The sequence below is a fragment of the Etheostoma cragini genome, chromosome 8, assembly GCF_013103735.1.
Source record: "Etheostoma cragini isolate CJK2018 chromosome 8, CSU_Ecrag_1.0, whole genome shotgun sequence".
NCBI lineage: Eukaryota > Metazoa > Chordata > Actinopteri > Perciformes > Percidae > Etheostoma > Etheostoma cragini.
In genome coordinates, this window is record NC_048414.1 from 16,790,013 (window position 1) to 16,806,487 (window position 16,475).

Below are 16,475 nucleotides of genomic sequence, written 5' to 3' on the forward strand. Positions count from 1 at the left end.
AAAAGACAGCAAAGGAACCTCATAGATTAAGATTTTCTGAAGAAGCAGTGGCAAGTCCTTAAAGATCGGGGAGGGGCTTTTTGCTAGACAGCTGGATATTTATGTTTTTACTGCATGTCTGGATCTTGCACAATGTAAGAAATATGTTTGGCGTTTTCAGCAGCCCTACAATTTCCAGGAAGTCTTAACAAAAAACAAAAAGATAAAAGAAGCATAGGGAAGCAAAGAGATCTTTATGACTGATTGTAAGTATTTAAATAAATTTCCATTGCAACATTAGTGCAAGGACCAACTTTCCATTCTGTACAAGTGTTGATGCATCAATCATTTAGACTTGAAACAAAGTTCACCTCTGTTTTTGTTGGATCATATGTGTGATCGCCAATCTGCCAAATAGGGATACAAGTGTGCTGCCATTTATTTTCTAAAATCAGTACACTTACTAAATCTAATTACCTAGTTTAATATTGACAAGTAAACTAAGGGTTTCTGTGATGTAATAGTGGAAGCCAGACATAGAAGCTAATGAAATCAGCAAATCAGAAGCTAATGAACGCTTCTGATTTGTGTTAACTCAGTGTTCATATTTGTTCGTTGGTTTATATCCTGTGCAAATGCATTATGGCAATCTATGTTGACACTGGGAATACAAGACAGGGAGGGCATTATTTGCCCAGTTTAAAAATAGGTCAGCTTGCAGCAGACAAGGTCCACAGCACAGACAGGTGGTCTTTAAAGAATTTAATGAAGTTATGTGTTATAGCACCAAAAGCAGTTTCTGCTCCATGGCAATACATAATTTGTTTTTACAATATTGATTAAAGGAAGGACAATGACACAAATGTTACTAAAATACCATAAAGAAAATTATGGATGAGCGGTATGGATATTTACTTAATATTTTCCATTACCTACATACTTTACCATAACTCTAAACTTGAGCAAAAGTCTATAACATGACCTTTACGTAAACTACTTGTGTGACAATTTCTCATAATGAATACTATGTAAATCCAATTCCACTATTTTCACAAAGGCACAGTGTGAGGGACCAAGCGGGCAGGCATGAGGAGTTGTTAAGTAGGTTTTCAAAAAATTGGATTTTTTATTTACAAAACAAAAAAACAACCAATTTACAGAAAACAGAAATTTCTGGGCCCATGAAAGAGTTGAACTAAACAGAACTTAACTCAGGTAACATAACCTTAACCTAAACTGGACCAAACAGACCTAGACAAACTAAACAGACCTCACAAGACTGAGACATGGGGGAAACTTGAATAGTGGCTGATCAGGCTATTTTGAAATGAAGGGGGTAGACAAACACATTATGTAGACAAGCCACAATAACTAAAACCCATGTCAAACCAACGCTACCTAATATGAACTAAGGATAAATCAATCAAATAATCACGAAAAAGTTAAACTTGCAAAGAAAAGAACTGCACTCAAAAATTGAGTACTCTGCCGCCCACATAATGTGGGGAAAACATGGCACAATTATCCATTCCCGATTTAAACCGCTTAGAGTCAATTGGAGGTCCTTTTGTCTGTCAGCCAACGTTCTTCTTGTTTCCATGTGTGGCTGCTAGTGCGGCCATCACACAGAGTCCATCATTGAGAAATATTATATTTACATACAAAGTAAATAAGTAAAACAGGTAACATTAGTGTTTTGAATTTAAAATGATTAAATTAACACCAATGAAAAATTCTCAAAGACATTTCGTTATTCTGTGATTTGTAACATTGGATATAATGCTGGGTTTACTTAAAAATTAATTAACTTCTACAGTATAACACTGTTGGATAGACAAAAGACAGTTGAAAAAAAAACATTGGATGCAGCATAATATCGCCTATTATATTCAGCACATTCTTTGAACTGGTGCCTACATTACCCAAAATCCAACTCAACCACTGAGAGCATGGTCAGAGATTCAGATGTGTTGTGCTAGAAGTGGTGTCACAATGTCTGCCTCGGTCAATTTCTTTTCACTCGGTTGGCTCCTCTGTCCCTGTCTCCAGCTACATCTCACCTACCCCAAGCCCGTACATTTCCTCTGAACTCTCTGGACTTTCCATTACCAATACTTTCAATAAATGCCCTCATACTTTCCCACCAGTCACAACTACCTGACTTATTCACCTGTTCACCTGTTTCCAGCTCTGCAATTTAGAGCTAACACATTCCCCGCCCAGATTTTCTTCATTGTCAAACCTGTGGTCTTCATCCCCAACCAAGTGACATCACGTGAGGCAATTTATTATATTCATCAGCTCCCTCTGGAGAAACGAAGCGCTTTTCCAAATAGTTTTTCACTTGTGAGAACTCCCCAAGATCTGCAAACAGACTTTGATGTGTAAAATAGTTTAAGTAGTAGCTGCTGTGTTCTTGTTTTTCGTCTTGTGGTTATTTCTTTAAGACATTTTTTTACTTGCTACCATTTCTGGTTTGGGAATCAGCACAGCAGTGCTTACTGGAAACTGGCTCTGTGATAATGAGAAGCTGTTGACAAATCTAATCTCAGGCAAACCACTAGACACCACTGTGTCAAATGTTACATCTCCAGAGGTTTCCTCCATTTACTTAATAGTTCCAAGATTTAGTTTTAGTTTTTCCTCGTGGTCTTCTGAGAAAGCTTGGGCTGACTCAGGAAGCCATGCTGTTTATGGGCCTGTACAGTCCTATGAGACATAAGTGAGCTTAAGGCCTCCAGATAGACTTGACATGACCTAAATGATGCCTGATCTCAATCACTAAAAGCATTATAAAACCATCTATTGAAGGATTGAAAGGCTGAGGCACTTATTTTTTGCACCTGTAGGATATTTATTGAAACATTTATTAAATATGTAGTTTTACCAAAATTCACTACAGTGTACTCAAGAAATTGTTAGTATTTTCAAATTCAAAGCTAGAGGATGTTCAACCTGTAGCCTTTTGACATTTGCATATGTTCTACTGCAATCACATTAGACTTATGCGGTATATACAATCAATACTGTGTATTCAAGTGATTCTGTCAACATTTATTTAAATGTCACAATTTAATTATCAGTTTGAGACCTCTCAACCTTGATATCTTACAGACATGCATCACATCAGAGTGTGCAGCAGACATCTGCACAGCTTTATTTATTTTCTCTGTTGCCGCAAACATCACGCTTCAAACGTCTTGAAGTTTAATTAAATGGAATCCAACTAACTATACCTCCAACATTCAGAAATACGTCCAGCAGTGATTCTTACAATTGATTGATACACAGTGCCATAGAAAATTGTACATCCTGATTGGCATGTAATAAAATGGAATGTCTTAGTCTTAATCCTCTATATTGGTTTCTCTTAAAAGTCTCATTTCAAGTCCAAATAATAAAAATATATATAAATAAAATAAATTGTACCCCTTAGTGACTCATGTTGGTTTATTAAACAAGAGTGCTGATATAACCTCCTTAATATAAATTAACGAAAAACATACATAAAAGTGCTCTGAACAGCTGTGACTATAAGAATAACACAACTGTCTAGATTTCCAGTATCATATATAGTTGTTGACCACATCCATCTGGTCTTGTTTTTAAATGTATTGGCATCTCATGCAAAGTGCATGTCTGTAGTGTTTGTATTGAAGCATTAATCTATAACCACCTTTGCTTACACTTTGCTTGTCACATGTTGAAATGCACCAGCCTCTAAAATTTCAGATATGTAAACTTAGCCAGGGTGAACTCAATGTTGAATGGTAACATGACATAACTTTGGAATTTGGATGTGGTCCAGATCCCCAAATCTGCCCATGAAAGTTGCTGAGTAAACTCCATCCTATTGGTTCTGTCAAGTTCATGAAATAACATGAATGCACCACACACATTCATCTCTCTGGGCTCTCAGCTAAGTGGATAGAAAAATATTTATGTAAATCAGTTCCTCAAAAAAGACTGAAGGGCAACAGCCAAGCGTGACATGCGCTACTGTTTAAGAGATTTTCACAGCCAACACATACATACACTGGTTTTCTGTCTATAAAGTGTACAAAACAATGTTTTCTATAAATTCTTAGAAATCAATTATTGTGAGACCGTAGAATATGTACAGCATTAGTGTTTAGGCTCTGACCTCATCATGATGATAGATGCCCCTCCTAGGGGAAGGTAGACTCAAAGCCTACAGGTGGATGTGGTACTTGCTACATCAGAGAGGGAGATTGTATTAGGTGAGCGGTGTGGCAGCAGGCATGCAGCAAAAGAATGAGTAAAACACTGACTGGGAAAATTAACACTGTCATGATTAAAAGGGTGTGATGGATATGTTTAGTGTGAGCGGCACAGGCCATGTGAAAATGTGGTTTTGCTCAGTAAGACAAATCTGCTGAGTGTCAGGTAAGGAGATGTGATTTTTTTGTGCAAGGTGGCAAAATCTAAATAATGTACCATAATACAAAATACAATATATATTAAAGAAAGGCCCTCAATTTATGACACAATTTATTAACTAGTTTATTACCCCTTTTCTGGCCTCTTTGCACTGGCTGCCTGTAAAGTTCAGGATCCAGTTCAAGATTCTTGTAATTACATACACAGCATTCAATAGTCAGCCACCGGCCTATACTGGGGACCTGCTGCCCCCTTATGTTGTCAGCAGATCTTTAAGGTACTAAGATCAGGGCTTATTGACTGTTTCCCGTACTAAAGGTGACAGAATTTTTTTTTTTTCAGACCTTGACACCGTAAGGTTGACAGCTCTGTTGAAATCTTTAAAAGCAGCTAAAGACGCATCTTTGTAGGCAGGAGTTTGAGTGAGTGAATTGTCTTGGCGTATTGTAGGCCTTTGTTTACGGCCTACCTGTTGTGTCGTTATAAGCAAGGCACTTACACTGGCTTTAATGATAGCATGAGGCTGCTGCTGAGAAGAAACTCCAGTGCAAGCCGTATGTTTGTCACTTTTGGGGTACCTACCTGCTCTGCTGTTTTAGGTAATCTGATGCATAGACAAATGTGTAGAATATCTGAGTCATAAAATGTTACTCTGTCAGATTTTCTTCCAGACTGTGGAAACATTGGCAAACATGTCTGTATGTTAGACACTGAACAATGTGGAAGTCTTTGTATTTCTATGTTTTACTCTGTGTATTATTTTGGTGGTATGGTTCCTCCTAGGTCTGAAATAAAGTTTATACTGGTGAGTGAGTGACTTGTGAGGAAGTGACTGGTGACTGACTAGTGAGTGACTGTTGTTCGCCGACACAAAAGGGTAAGTTAAGTTTCCTGGTAACGTTAGCTAACATTTGCATGTGTTCAGCGTCGCAGTCAGTATTTACTATGCGCTATATAAAGTAGATGAACTTTAGCAACCATGATTACACACCAACATGTTTGCTGTGTACTGTTTGTGTTTCAGAGCATTCACGCTCTGCAAAACCGCCGCCGCAGACCGTCTGGTGTGTGACGTCCGACCGGTGAAATCTCTGGCTCTGACCTGCTGGTCTTCGTATAATCTTTATGAGAGTCACCAACAGGCTTATGACAACGACTGGGATGCATCTGGGCCAGCAGAGCCGGGGGGACACTGTCACGGGGTGCAGAGGAAGAAGACAGGGAAGTTTGGGAGGGTTTGATGCACTACTTGAAAAGCTAAATAAAAACTTTTGTTATATATTTTGTCTTATTTTTTGAAGTAACAGTGTGCAATATTGGAAACGACATGAAGCCGCTAGTAGCCCGAACCGTTGAAAAGTGAGAATAGTGCAGAAAGTGGATAATCTGTCGGTGTCCGGCTTGATTTGTTTTAAATGTCCCGTTTGTTCTGAAAACACACTCCACACTCTTGTTTGCTAAAAACGCAGTCATAAGTGACGACCAACCAGTAGTCTGCAGGTTTCCACGTCACCTTTTGGGCTCGCCTCGGCTCGCTTGGAACCTCGACTGAGGTAGTACTAAAAAAAGTACCTGGTAGCAGGTCCCAGGGACTTTTTTTCGTAATGGAAAACCAAAAAAAGCGAGTAGACCCGAGGCGAGTCGAGTAGATACCACGCAGTGGAAAACCGCCATAAGTGACTTAGTTAGTGAGTGAATTAGTTAGAGAGTGACTTGGTGAGTGCTTTAGTTAGTTGGTTAGATAGTGAGTGACTTACTTAGAGACTTAGTTAGCAACTTAGTTAGTGAGTGACTTAGTGAGTTACTTAGTTAGTGAGTTACTTAGTTAGATACTTGCTTACTTACTTACTTACTTAGTTACGTACTTACTCAATACACTGTAGTACAACTACAGAGCATTGCAACACAAGAAGCCACGCAAACAATACTGCCCCCTGACCCATGGCAGAGCAATTTCATACATATTAGGTGGTGATCACACAAATTACTGCAATTTCATCCATCAAAACATTATGCAAAAACACACCATCCAGCCTTTGGAACAGACAGGGAAAGAGTACCAAATCGACTTAACTTTACAACTTTGTTAAATATGTGTTTGTTTATTTAGCTTAAAATGTAGCATAGTTTGACAAATGATCTTTGTGTCTTACGGCGTCTCCTCTTTGTGTGCATGAAGTACTGTTTGCCGCGATTGTCGGATTTAAATGACACTATGACCTCCGGGGCAACAGGAAGTGACCAGTAGCTTAACTAAATAATTTATTAGCTGTTAACATATCTTGTGACTTAGTCGAATTTTAGACTACATTAGATAAATAATATTCTGTAAATTTCTAGCTTGATAGATACAGTATATTAATTTTGGCTGTATTAAGCTTCTTTGTCTACTCACCTGAACCACCCCTTGTATTGTATTTTAATGCTGGTACGTTTTAATTCCAGTGGCATGCTTCAGGCCTGTGTAGACCAACAGTTTCATTTGCTCAGGACAGCTAGAGGAAGGAGGACGTAAATATGCTCTCAAAGTAATGATGAATAGTCCATTTGTAAACAGCTGTACATAATTTAATAATTTGACTAATACTTTTTGACTACCACGTCAATTTATTTTCCTTACTTGAAAGTATTTTTTTTCTTTCCTTTTGTTAAGTTTTATATTATTTTTCTCACCCCATTGGCCTTAACTCGGGTAAATAAAATTGATCCATCAGTTTTCATTAAACTTCCAATGTGAGTGCTTTGGAGGCACTCACGTTGAATTTTAAAATTGTGGCTAAGGTGTAGTTAAGTTGGCTTTACTTGTCCTGTGCTGGATCATTTGTCCCCATACATGGGAAACTGTAAGATAGCAGTGTACTTAGCCTGGTTTTCATGCAGAAATGTTGAAGAGTACAGTTTTGGCATTAGTGATAATTAAAGTCTAACCACATTCTTAAAGACATTTTTTCTTTTAATCATCAGTGAAAAGGCAGCAGGTTGATCTAGACCAGTGGTTCCCAAATTGATTATGACTTCTTGAAGATCTCTTAGAAAATGAACAGCAGAGTGATTTTCACCTAGAGACATGGTTTCTTTTTGTTTCAATTCAATTGACCTTTTGCAAAGCCCTCCTGCCCCTCACATAACTAGGGGTGGCAGTGGCTCAGTCCGTAGGGTGTTGTCTCCCTAATTTAAGTCCCCGTACAGAGTAGTGTGGATTGGTAGTTGGAGAGATGCCAGTTCCCCTCATCGGCACTGCCAAGGAACAGGCTAAGTACCAGGGCCAGAGTGGGGCCACTTTTCAACCTGGGAGTTTCATTCCCGAGACCGGACCCATTTTTCCGTGGTGGGGAAATTGGATAAAAGAACAGTTCAGCATTTACTATCCTGTAGATTTATTAATACCATGGTTCAACAAATAATGGAAAGGTTAAATAATAATTCACTTAAGCTGAGAAGTTAACAGAAGTACTCCACAATTCCACAATAATAGGTTGATAACTTGTTAACAAAAGCAGAAAGAATGAAAGAAATAACCACTCTTGCACATAGAGGCATAATGAACTGCTACAGCTCCATTCACAGTACAGTTACAGTCACATTGCGAGCACCTACACCCTCCACAGCATCAGTAGCTGCCTATGTAATGGTTTCATCATGTACTGCTCTTTCTTACATTAAATAACTTTAATTCATATTGTCTACTCTGGTATTCTTTCTACCTGTCCCTGCAGTCATGACCTCCTCGTTACAAAGTTCAGTTTCATCATTTTCAGCGGGGGAATGGCTTATCTGCTGCTCAAAAGCACAAAAAAAATGATTAAGAGTTCATTTTGTTGCATACACAGATCAAAGTTGAGTTTTGTTGTTGATATTTGTATGATACTTGCAAAGTCTATGAATCGCCATGTATTGGGTGATACAAAAAAGGCTAATATTTTAATTCAATTTAATATTTTGCTTGCAAATAGTTTTACAACGCTACAATGATGTTAGCCGAATAATTACATTGCTAATGCTTATCATCAGGCCCAGGCTATAGCTGTCTTTACCAGTTGCCATTTGTGTTTGTCTTCTTGAAAATAAATCGGTGAGCCTGGCACATTTGGCAGCGTCCTCCTCCAATGCTTTTTTTTTCAACCTGGCTTTGTCACCCCCACCTAGCCTCTTCCTCCCATCCATCCTCCTTGACGCGTGTTGCGTAAGGCCTGGCCCAGCTATCGGCAGCCTTTCTGAGAAAACATTTTGAAAAAGACGGGCTATGGACTCACCCAAATCCGTCTGTTTGGGAGGGGAGAGCTCCCTGGTACAACCCATGCAGCGGCTGTGGTGTCAGGCTGCGGTGTCAGAATGTGGAATGTGTGTAGCCCACTTTTAGAGAAGATAGCGTGACAAATGTAGAATAGAAAAAAAGGAGAAAAAAACAACCTTTCAGTACACACTAAAACCCTCAAGACAGTTTCATCAAACAACACAATGACTTATTGGTTTATCGTAAGTGCCACCATGTGATGCACCCGAAATAAAATCTTTTGAAAAGTCATCAAGTGATCCATAACTTTTATTGACCTCTGCATTGCAATAAAATCAACACGTGTCTGTCACAACCAGTTTTCAATACAAATACCAATGCCACATGAAATACTGGACAGCAAATGGACTGTATTTATATGTATAGTCTTTCGAGTGTAACTACTCAAATCACTTTTATATAGTACAGGAACCATACACATCTGTACTGAATGAACATTTACAACTTGGGGGCAACTCGTGTTTGAGTGTCTAGCCAAAAGACACTTCGACATGGGACTGCAGGGCCAGGGATTGGACCACCAACCTATCGATTGGCTAGCAACCGCTCTACCACTGATCCACAGCTGCCCAGCAGAGACCTGTCAGGAAATCAGACATGATGCATGAAAAAATGCTTATTTGGCTTGAGAACACATGCATGAGCGTGCCCATTCCAAGCAAAGTGAGATAGACACACACAAGTTTCAGCCTCTGGCAAAACAATCATTCATTGTTATTCATCAGTGACAAACAACAACCCTGTTAAAACCCTTGCCAGTCTACTATAGTCTGCTCTAATGAGGAAATAATGATTTGTTGCTGCTTCCAGCTTAGCCTAAACAGCCGAAAACACATGTTTTTTTTAGAACCGCGTTTGAATTTCATGCACGCTTTGACAAAAAATGATCAAAAATTGGCACCTGATATTTTTTGCAAACCTCTGTAAAAAAAGATATTGTTCAGGCTCTGTTTGACAGATTTACTATATCATGGAACTTTTGACCTGCAACGTTGAAGTATATTAGCTGCCAAACTGCTGATGAAGTAAAGTCTTCATCAAAACCAGATTTTTTCTTCCGTTTTTTTCATCAGTCTTCACGCAAGTTCTGTTACTAATCAGAAACAAAAAGTACAAAGAAAACGACAGATTTACCAAAGTTTGTTTTCAAGTATTTTCTAAATAGACTAAACTAAATGTCTAATCCTTTCACAACTTCAAGCAATTAGAGAACTTTAAATGTTTAATTAGGGGGACTTCAACAGGAATGCTGTTGAACAGTAGTACCAATGATCAGAGTAACACAACTGACCGTTCACTAAAGCTCTCACTCAAACAGAGATTATCAAATCATAGCCTTTGCAACCGTTACTATGCACATCAAGTCCGTTCAACTTTTGATTTCTACACATGTTAAGTTGGTATGTATGGGGCTCTTGTAAGATTTAATGAGTGTGCGCGGCAATCTTTTGCAGGCCTTCTTGTAAAGTAAGGAAGTTAAGTGTAAACATAAAGCAACACACAGTTCCATGAATCAAACAGTCGTGATTTTTAGTAGTTATATATTTAGTTTATATAGTCGTATATTCATAAGTATTACGTTTTATTACTTATTACATTCTTTTCAGGTCCTAAACTTATCTGTTCTACAGTTGCAGTATTGATAAAAACGGAGGAAGAAAATCTTTTTTTACCTTTTTCAAAAACTGTACAAAATGATCACAAAGTTATTATTTCCTAATATCACTATTTTTCCACTATCATTTTTGTTTTTGCCAGTACAATATTAAAAGAGCCCGAGCACAAAAGTGAGAGTCCTGATTTTGCCTTTCTACAACATATATACTGTATATGTACAGTATTATTCTACCACGGTCTGGAAGAGGTTTATGTCAATATATATACGGTCTATGGTTGCAGTAGATTTGGAAATCGGAACTGTTTTGTACACGGTTTTGCAATGACAGTATGCAGGACTGTCAACATGTGATGCTGCATGTGCACACATCCCTCTGTCGAATTTGGGTGTGGATAGACAAATGATCAGCAGTGCATTCCACGTATTTTGCTGTCAGATAAAGGGCCAAGATAAATGAAAATATGCCTCATATGATGACAACAACCTGGCATTCCATCCTCTTTACACATAATCCCCCTTAATCTCAGCCTACTCCGGTCAAGCATCACTCCAAATGAGCTGTCTAAAGGAGACAGCAGCTGTCTTCGGTGTGACAATGTGGCAACAAGCAAGCACAGAAAGCAGTTTGGGTTTCAAGGTAATTTCTTATTAGGAGGATTTTATGCCCCTCACCTTCCTGTGTCTACCACACAGTGTCGATTTGCCCTCAATTTATATTATAATTGAACACAGGTTTTGCCAAATTCACTAGTGGAACAAGCAACGTAGACATTTAATACGCTTATAGCGGGATTTGAAACAGACTTTTCTTAGGCTTCACTTCCCCTCCACTGAGTGGCTTAGGCTAACAGGCGTTATAAATGTATGATATTGTCAGTTTGTTGAATGAATCCTGGACCCTGTCTTGCCATTGCTCAACTCGGGTTGAAAAACATGCCCCAGCCATGCAGAGAGGCCAAGAAAAAAGGTCACCACAGGGTTGGCATTGATCATAACTTAGTTCAGCATGAGGTAATAACACATAATGCAAGTTACCTGACCTGCTGCTTTAAACTTTGATTCTGGCCTACACTCAGACCAAGCAGAGTCCCTAAGAAGAATCATAAAGAATATATTCGAATGACGTTTCTGTGCAGATTCTTTTCGCTTTTTTTCTCTGGAAGTTGTAAACCGATACCAGAAAAGGGGAGGCTTTCACATTCACAGCTGCAATAAACAACGTGTTCGCCAAGTTCCTGGTGTCAAACTTTGATCTTGAGTATTTAGCAATGTTTTGCAAGAACTAAAATCATCATGTATTATTTTTGGGTTCCTGCCAAGTTTTGATCTCTTTATCACACTGATCTGCAGAGTAAATAATTAGTTGATGGCAGAGATGAAAAGTAACAAAGTAATTAAAGAAAGGGATCTGTATATACTACTCATGGAATACTGCATATACTACTCAAGAGTGTACACAGTAGTTTAATCAGGGTTAGCTCCACCAAGATCAGCTATGAAAATGCTCCTTACACATTTAACATTAAAGAAGGATTCTGGTCAATTTAAACACATAGCTCTGTTTTTTGCAAATTAGATTATTCAGATGGCATCTATTGACTGCAGTAGATGCCGTCTCCACACTGGAACTAAACAGAGCTGAATGTGCATAACCTTTATGCATTTATTTCACATCTACTGCAGTCAGATTCGCTGTGTTCACTTGGAAGAAATCCCTTCACATGTGTAAGCACACAAACTGTAGCAGGAGGATAACACGGTGTAGGCAACACTGATTGTTTCTTTTTTTTCTCGCTAGTGACAGCACTCACAATTTAAAAACAGAGCCATGCATTAAACTTAACCGGAATTCTCCTTTAATGAACCAATAATGATTCTAGAAAATCCCTTCTGGCTAATGAGCTAAGCACAGTGCAGTCAAAAAGTATTAGGACTGTTTTTCAATGTTTTGGCTCTCTACTCAAGCACAATGGATTTTAAATTAAACAAAACGTCAACTTTAAGGGTAATCTTAGGGTGTTTTATCCATATAGGTGAAAGTGAAAAGATTCATAAACAATTATACAAATTGCCCTCAAATTGTTGGACAATGATCCTAAATATTGACAGGGAAAGAATGGAATTTCTATGAAACAATTCCTATGTCCTCTGTCAAACTGACCGTGTGTTTAACTTGCCACACTGAGTGAAAAGAGCCATTCAAACAAGCATGAGGACATCTGCAGAACAGGCCTGGTAAAGCATCATCTTATTTGGGCTGCAGTGGCTGCCTGCACATTGACTTTATGGTTGAGTCTCATTGTTCTCAGCAATTTCCCCATTAAAAAACATAGGTTTATTTCCATTCAACCCAGATCAAAAAACTAAACTATTAACATAGGAGGTAGTACCTGTTCAGATTGTCTGTCTAGGTTTTCCTGGGCTGGTTACTGGCTCTTGTTCACCAGCAAATCACATGTGCCATTTAAAAAACCTGTTGTTGGGATATTGTTCAGAACAAAAGTTGTAGTAATTAGTTTTTGTCAACTATTTTTGCCACACTAGCTACTAAATCTGTGTTGGTACACACATTCATGTTCCCCTTTGAAAGAATTGTAATAACTTTGTGTACCAAATGCTGACACACTAAACTGAGATGGTGAACATGGTAAGCATTACCTCCTGAACATCGGATATTTTTTGATAATTGTGGATGCAACCATGTTGGCTAAAATCATGTTTGTCCATCTCCTATCTATTAAAATTAAAAAAATGTCATCCAATGGTAAAGGACATTGGAAATTTAAAGCAATCAATACAAAAATCATGACCAGCTTTTTTATTTTATGTAATATTGGTTAATGTGGCAAACTGAAGCACACAATTTAACACATGCACTTTAAGGTCCACAGTGTCATCATCTCAGTGTTTCCTGTAAATAGCTGAAGGGATTACATCAACATGCTGGACATTAACACCAGCTGTTAAGGCAGCTGAGGAGATGAAAGGGATGTTGGTGTGGGGGCAAGAATAAGTCCCAATGGGGTCTGAAAACGGCAAGCCAATGCGAGCTATTGACATTCTGCTCAGGGGTCAAATTGATTACATTTGTCTGTGATTACTGAAGCCCAACTTTGTGTACATTTTGCATGTGGTCCTAGGAAACTGGGTCAAACAATGCAATACGTATCTGAAATCTGCTCTGCTCTGTTGTCACCATTTCATAGATTATTGCATATCTGACACATTTTTGTTGTCTCCTTAATAGTTTCAGGCTCTGACGAAATTAGGATTACTCACTTGTTCCATTGAACAATTCCATGTATTCTTTCCAGCTCGATGAGTGGGCCAACTACACTTTCCTAAAACACAAATTCAAGCAGCCTCACTCTAATGTGTCAATTCACAGCGGTGTTCTGCTGGAGCTCCTACTCTGTGAACAACAGACCAATGTGTTTTGAAAGTGGTAGATATTTGTAATTCATCCTAATATGTAAATAGCATTATAGACCGATTTCCAAGTTTCCCAAAACAACATGTAAGCCAATTGAAAAGACGATATACACATATGGCCAAAAGTACGTGCGCATCTCTTTCCACCTATAGTACATGGAGTCTTATGCAATTTAGGCCCAAATATTGTCCAATTACCTCTATTAAATCTGGATAATTAATGTACATTTTACAAGAAAATTAGTGTCAGGCGCCATGCCAAACACATTTGTCTTGTATAACACTGCAGACTTAAATGAATGATGCTGATGATTTGGGTGAAACCTTCTCCAAGTCAAACATGCTATTACCTCAGTGTGCCTGAGAATATTTATTCAAGTACAAAGCAACATACCAAACTATCTTTGTTACTTAATAATGTATGGATATTCTCTTTTAAACGATGAATATCAAAGCAAATTCAAACTTCACTAAAGTCATTGTTCTCTTAAACAAAAGAAAGAAAAAGAAAATAAATTAAGAATGGCCTGTTTGAGAATATTTAGAGATGTATATCCATGATAACATGCTTGGATTCTCAGCAGTCTAATAAGGTTAAACCATTCAGCATTTACTCTAGCCACACAAATACAATTAAGTGTTGTCAGAATGATCACTTTTACAATAGAAATCCCATTCTCATTCTTTTACCAATTAACCCTACAGCAACCTACTTCAGGAGAAACCAGATGACTGAAATGATCTCTTTGATCCACATTGTCACTTCTTTCCTTTGCTCATATTCACCTCTCTCCTATTTCCCAGAACAGTATTTTTTTGCCACAACAGCTGCCGTGGACATGGGGTATAATTCTTATGTTTATTTTTCCAGAGGCATTATATTCCAGAGATTATACTGTGTTCTTCTTGCTGATATCATGGAAATCAAAAAGAAAATAGAAAGATTGCTCTAATACTATGGATTTTTCAGGTCAGGAAGGACCAGTGAATTTCCTCTGAGGAAACCGCTCATGTTAATGAAGTTTGACAAGGAGGCTGAACATCTGAAAAAGGGAATTCACTTTATTAATGGAAGCATTTGAGTGTGTTATTCACGGCTACACTGCGTGTGTGGTTGACAATAGGGTTAGGGTTAGCCCCTGTCAATCAAAACTTGAACAAATGTATGTCTTACTTGTTCATTCAATTTATAATATGACAAGTTCCAGTACGGTCTCACAATCACATTTTTTTCATATATATCTGTGCAGTTTCATGTATTTGTACGTGTAGGTACTGAGTCCCTTTCCTCACATAGAGAGAGCTGGGAAATTCTCACTTCAAGAAAAAGAAGAGGAAAAGTGAAGTTCTTTTTTTCCAGGTTTGTGGACCCAGTATTACATTCTGATGATTTTCTCCTGGCACTGTGTTAACCACAAAAACAGCCTTCGTACTGTACATGATGGTAAGGTCAGTAAAATGGTGAAATTGAATTGTGGTAAGAGATGTAGTAGGTGAAGCAGACCACAAGTAATCATACGTGTGCCTCAGACTTTCCTGATTGCCAAAAAAATCGTTTGTATGACCTCAAGCAAACATTGCACATAGTTATTTTCGAATGAGGTAAATGAGACTGGCTCTTTTTTACTGCATGATTCAGCTTGACTCAACTCACTTTTGGAACCAGTTTCTTTTCTCTAATTCGCTTTTCACTGCAGATAGTACCCCTTAAGTGTAGGCAGGATTCTCAACTGATTGCCATTGTGGGATGCCATTTTTTTTTTTTTTCATTATCTGGGTCGGGTAAATGATTTGGGCAGAACATTCTTTGTCACGCAAGCGACGATTCCAGTGATGCCACTCCGACCAATCAGTAGTCTGCAGTGTTTTAACTCCACCTTCTACTCAGCTCACTTGGATCCTCGACAAAGGTTTCACCAAAAAAGTGCCAGGTACTATCTGCAACCTTTGCCTAATGGAAAACCAAACAAAAACGAGTCAAGATGAGTAGGGCGGTACTTTGCAATGGAAATGCAACTTGAAATTACACAAAAAGCACAGAAATATAGCTTCTATACCTTAAAAATAACAGCACAGTGAACCAGGTATGTCAATCCCATCTCAAAGGACATAAACAAATATGCAGTGAATTTGCACATAACGATTTTTTCACTGGAAACATTTAGTTCCACAGCAGGAAGTAGTGTGGCACTCATACAGCAAAAGAAAAGTAAGAATGAAGGCCTTGATTTTTATCCCATTGCATCCTTTAAGTTTACTTTTCCTAGATATTTAACCAAGACCACAATCATTTTCCTAAACTCCAAGGAATAATACAGCAAACGTTCTCTGAGTATCAAATACTCACTGTCTTTTGCCTCAAAGTTTGCTCTGAAAAGTTTGCACCTTGCTCTTTCCTGAAGGACAACAGCTGTAATCTGCTTGAAGTAACTACTGCAATAGGTTGCTAAATATGTTAATTATGTGTTATTGTTTGGAACATACGGACAAATGGATCAATGAGCCTAAACAAATTACTCTGAAACCGTACAGACCCACTTCCTACAATTCCTTGTTACCACCCTGCCACTAGAATCTTCAAAACCTGGGAAGACAGTCCAGGCAGCTTCAGATTTTGTGTGTGTTTGTTGTTGACACTTTTTAGGTAACCCCATGTGCGCCCATATCACATAGCGTCACATTCACTCATTTTACAAACATACAGCACTGCTCGTGTTGGGCTTTGTTTTGCCAAAGATCTTCCAAATTATA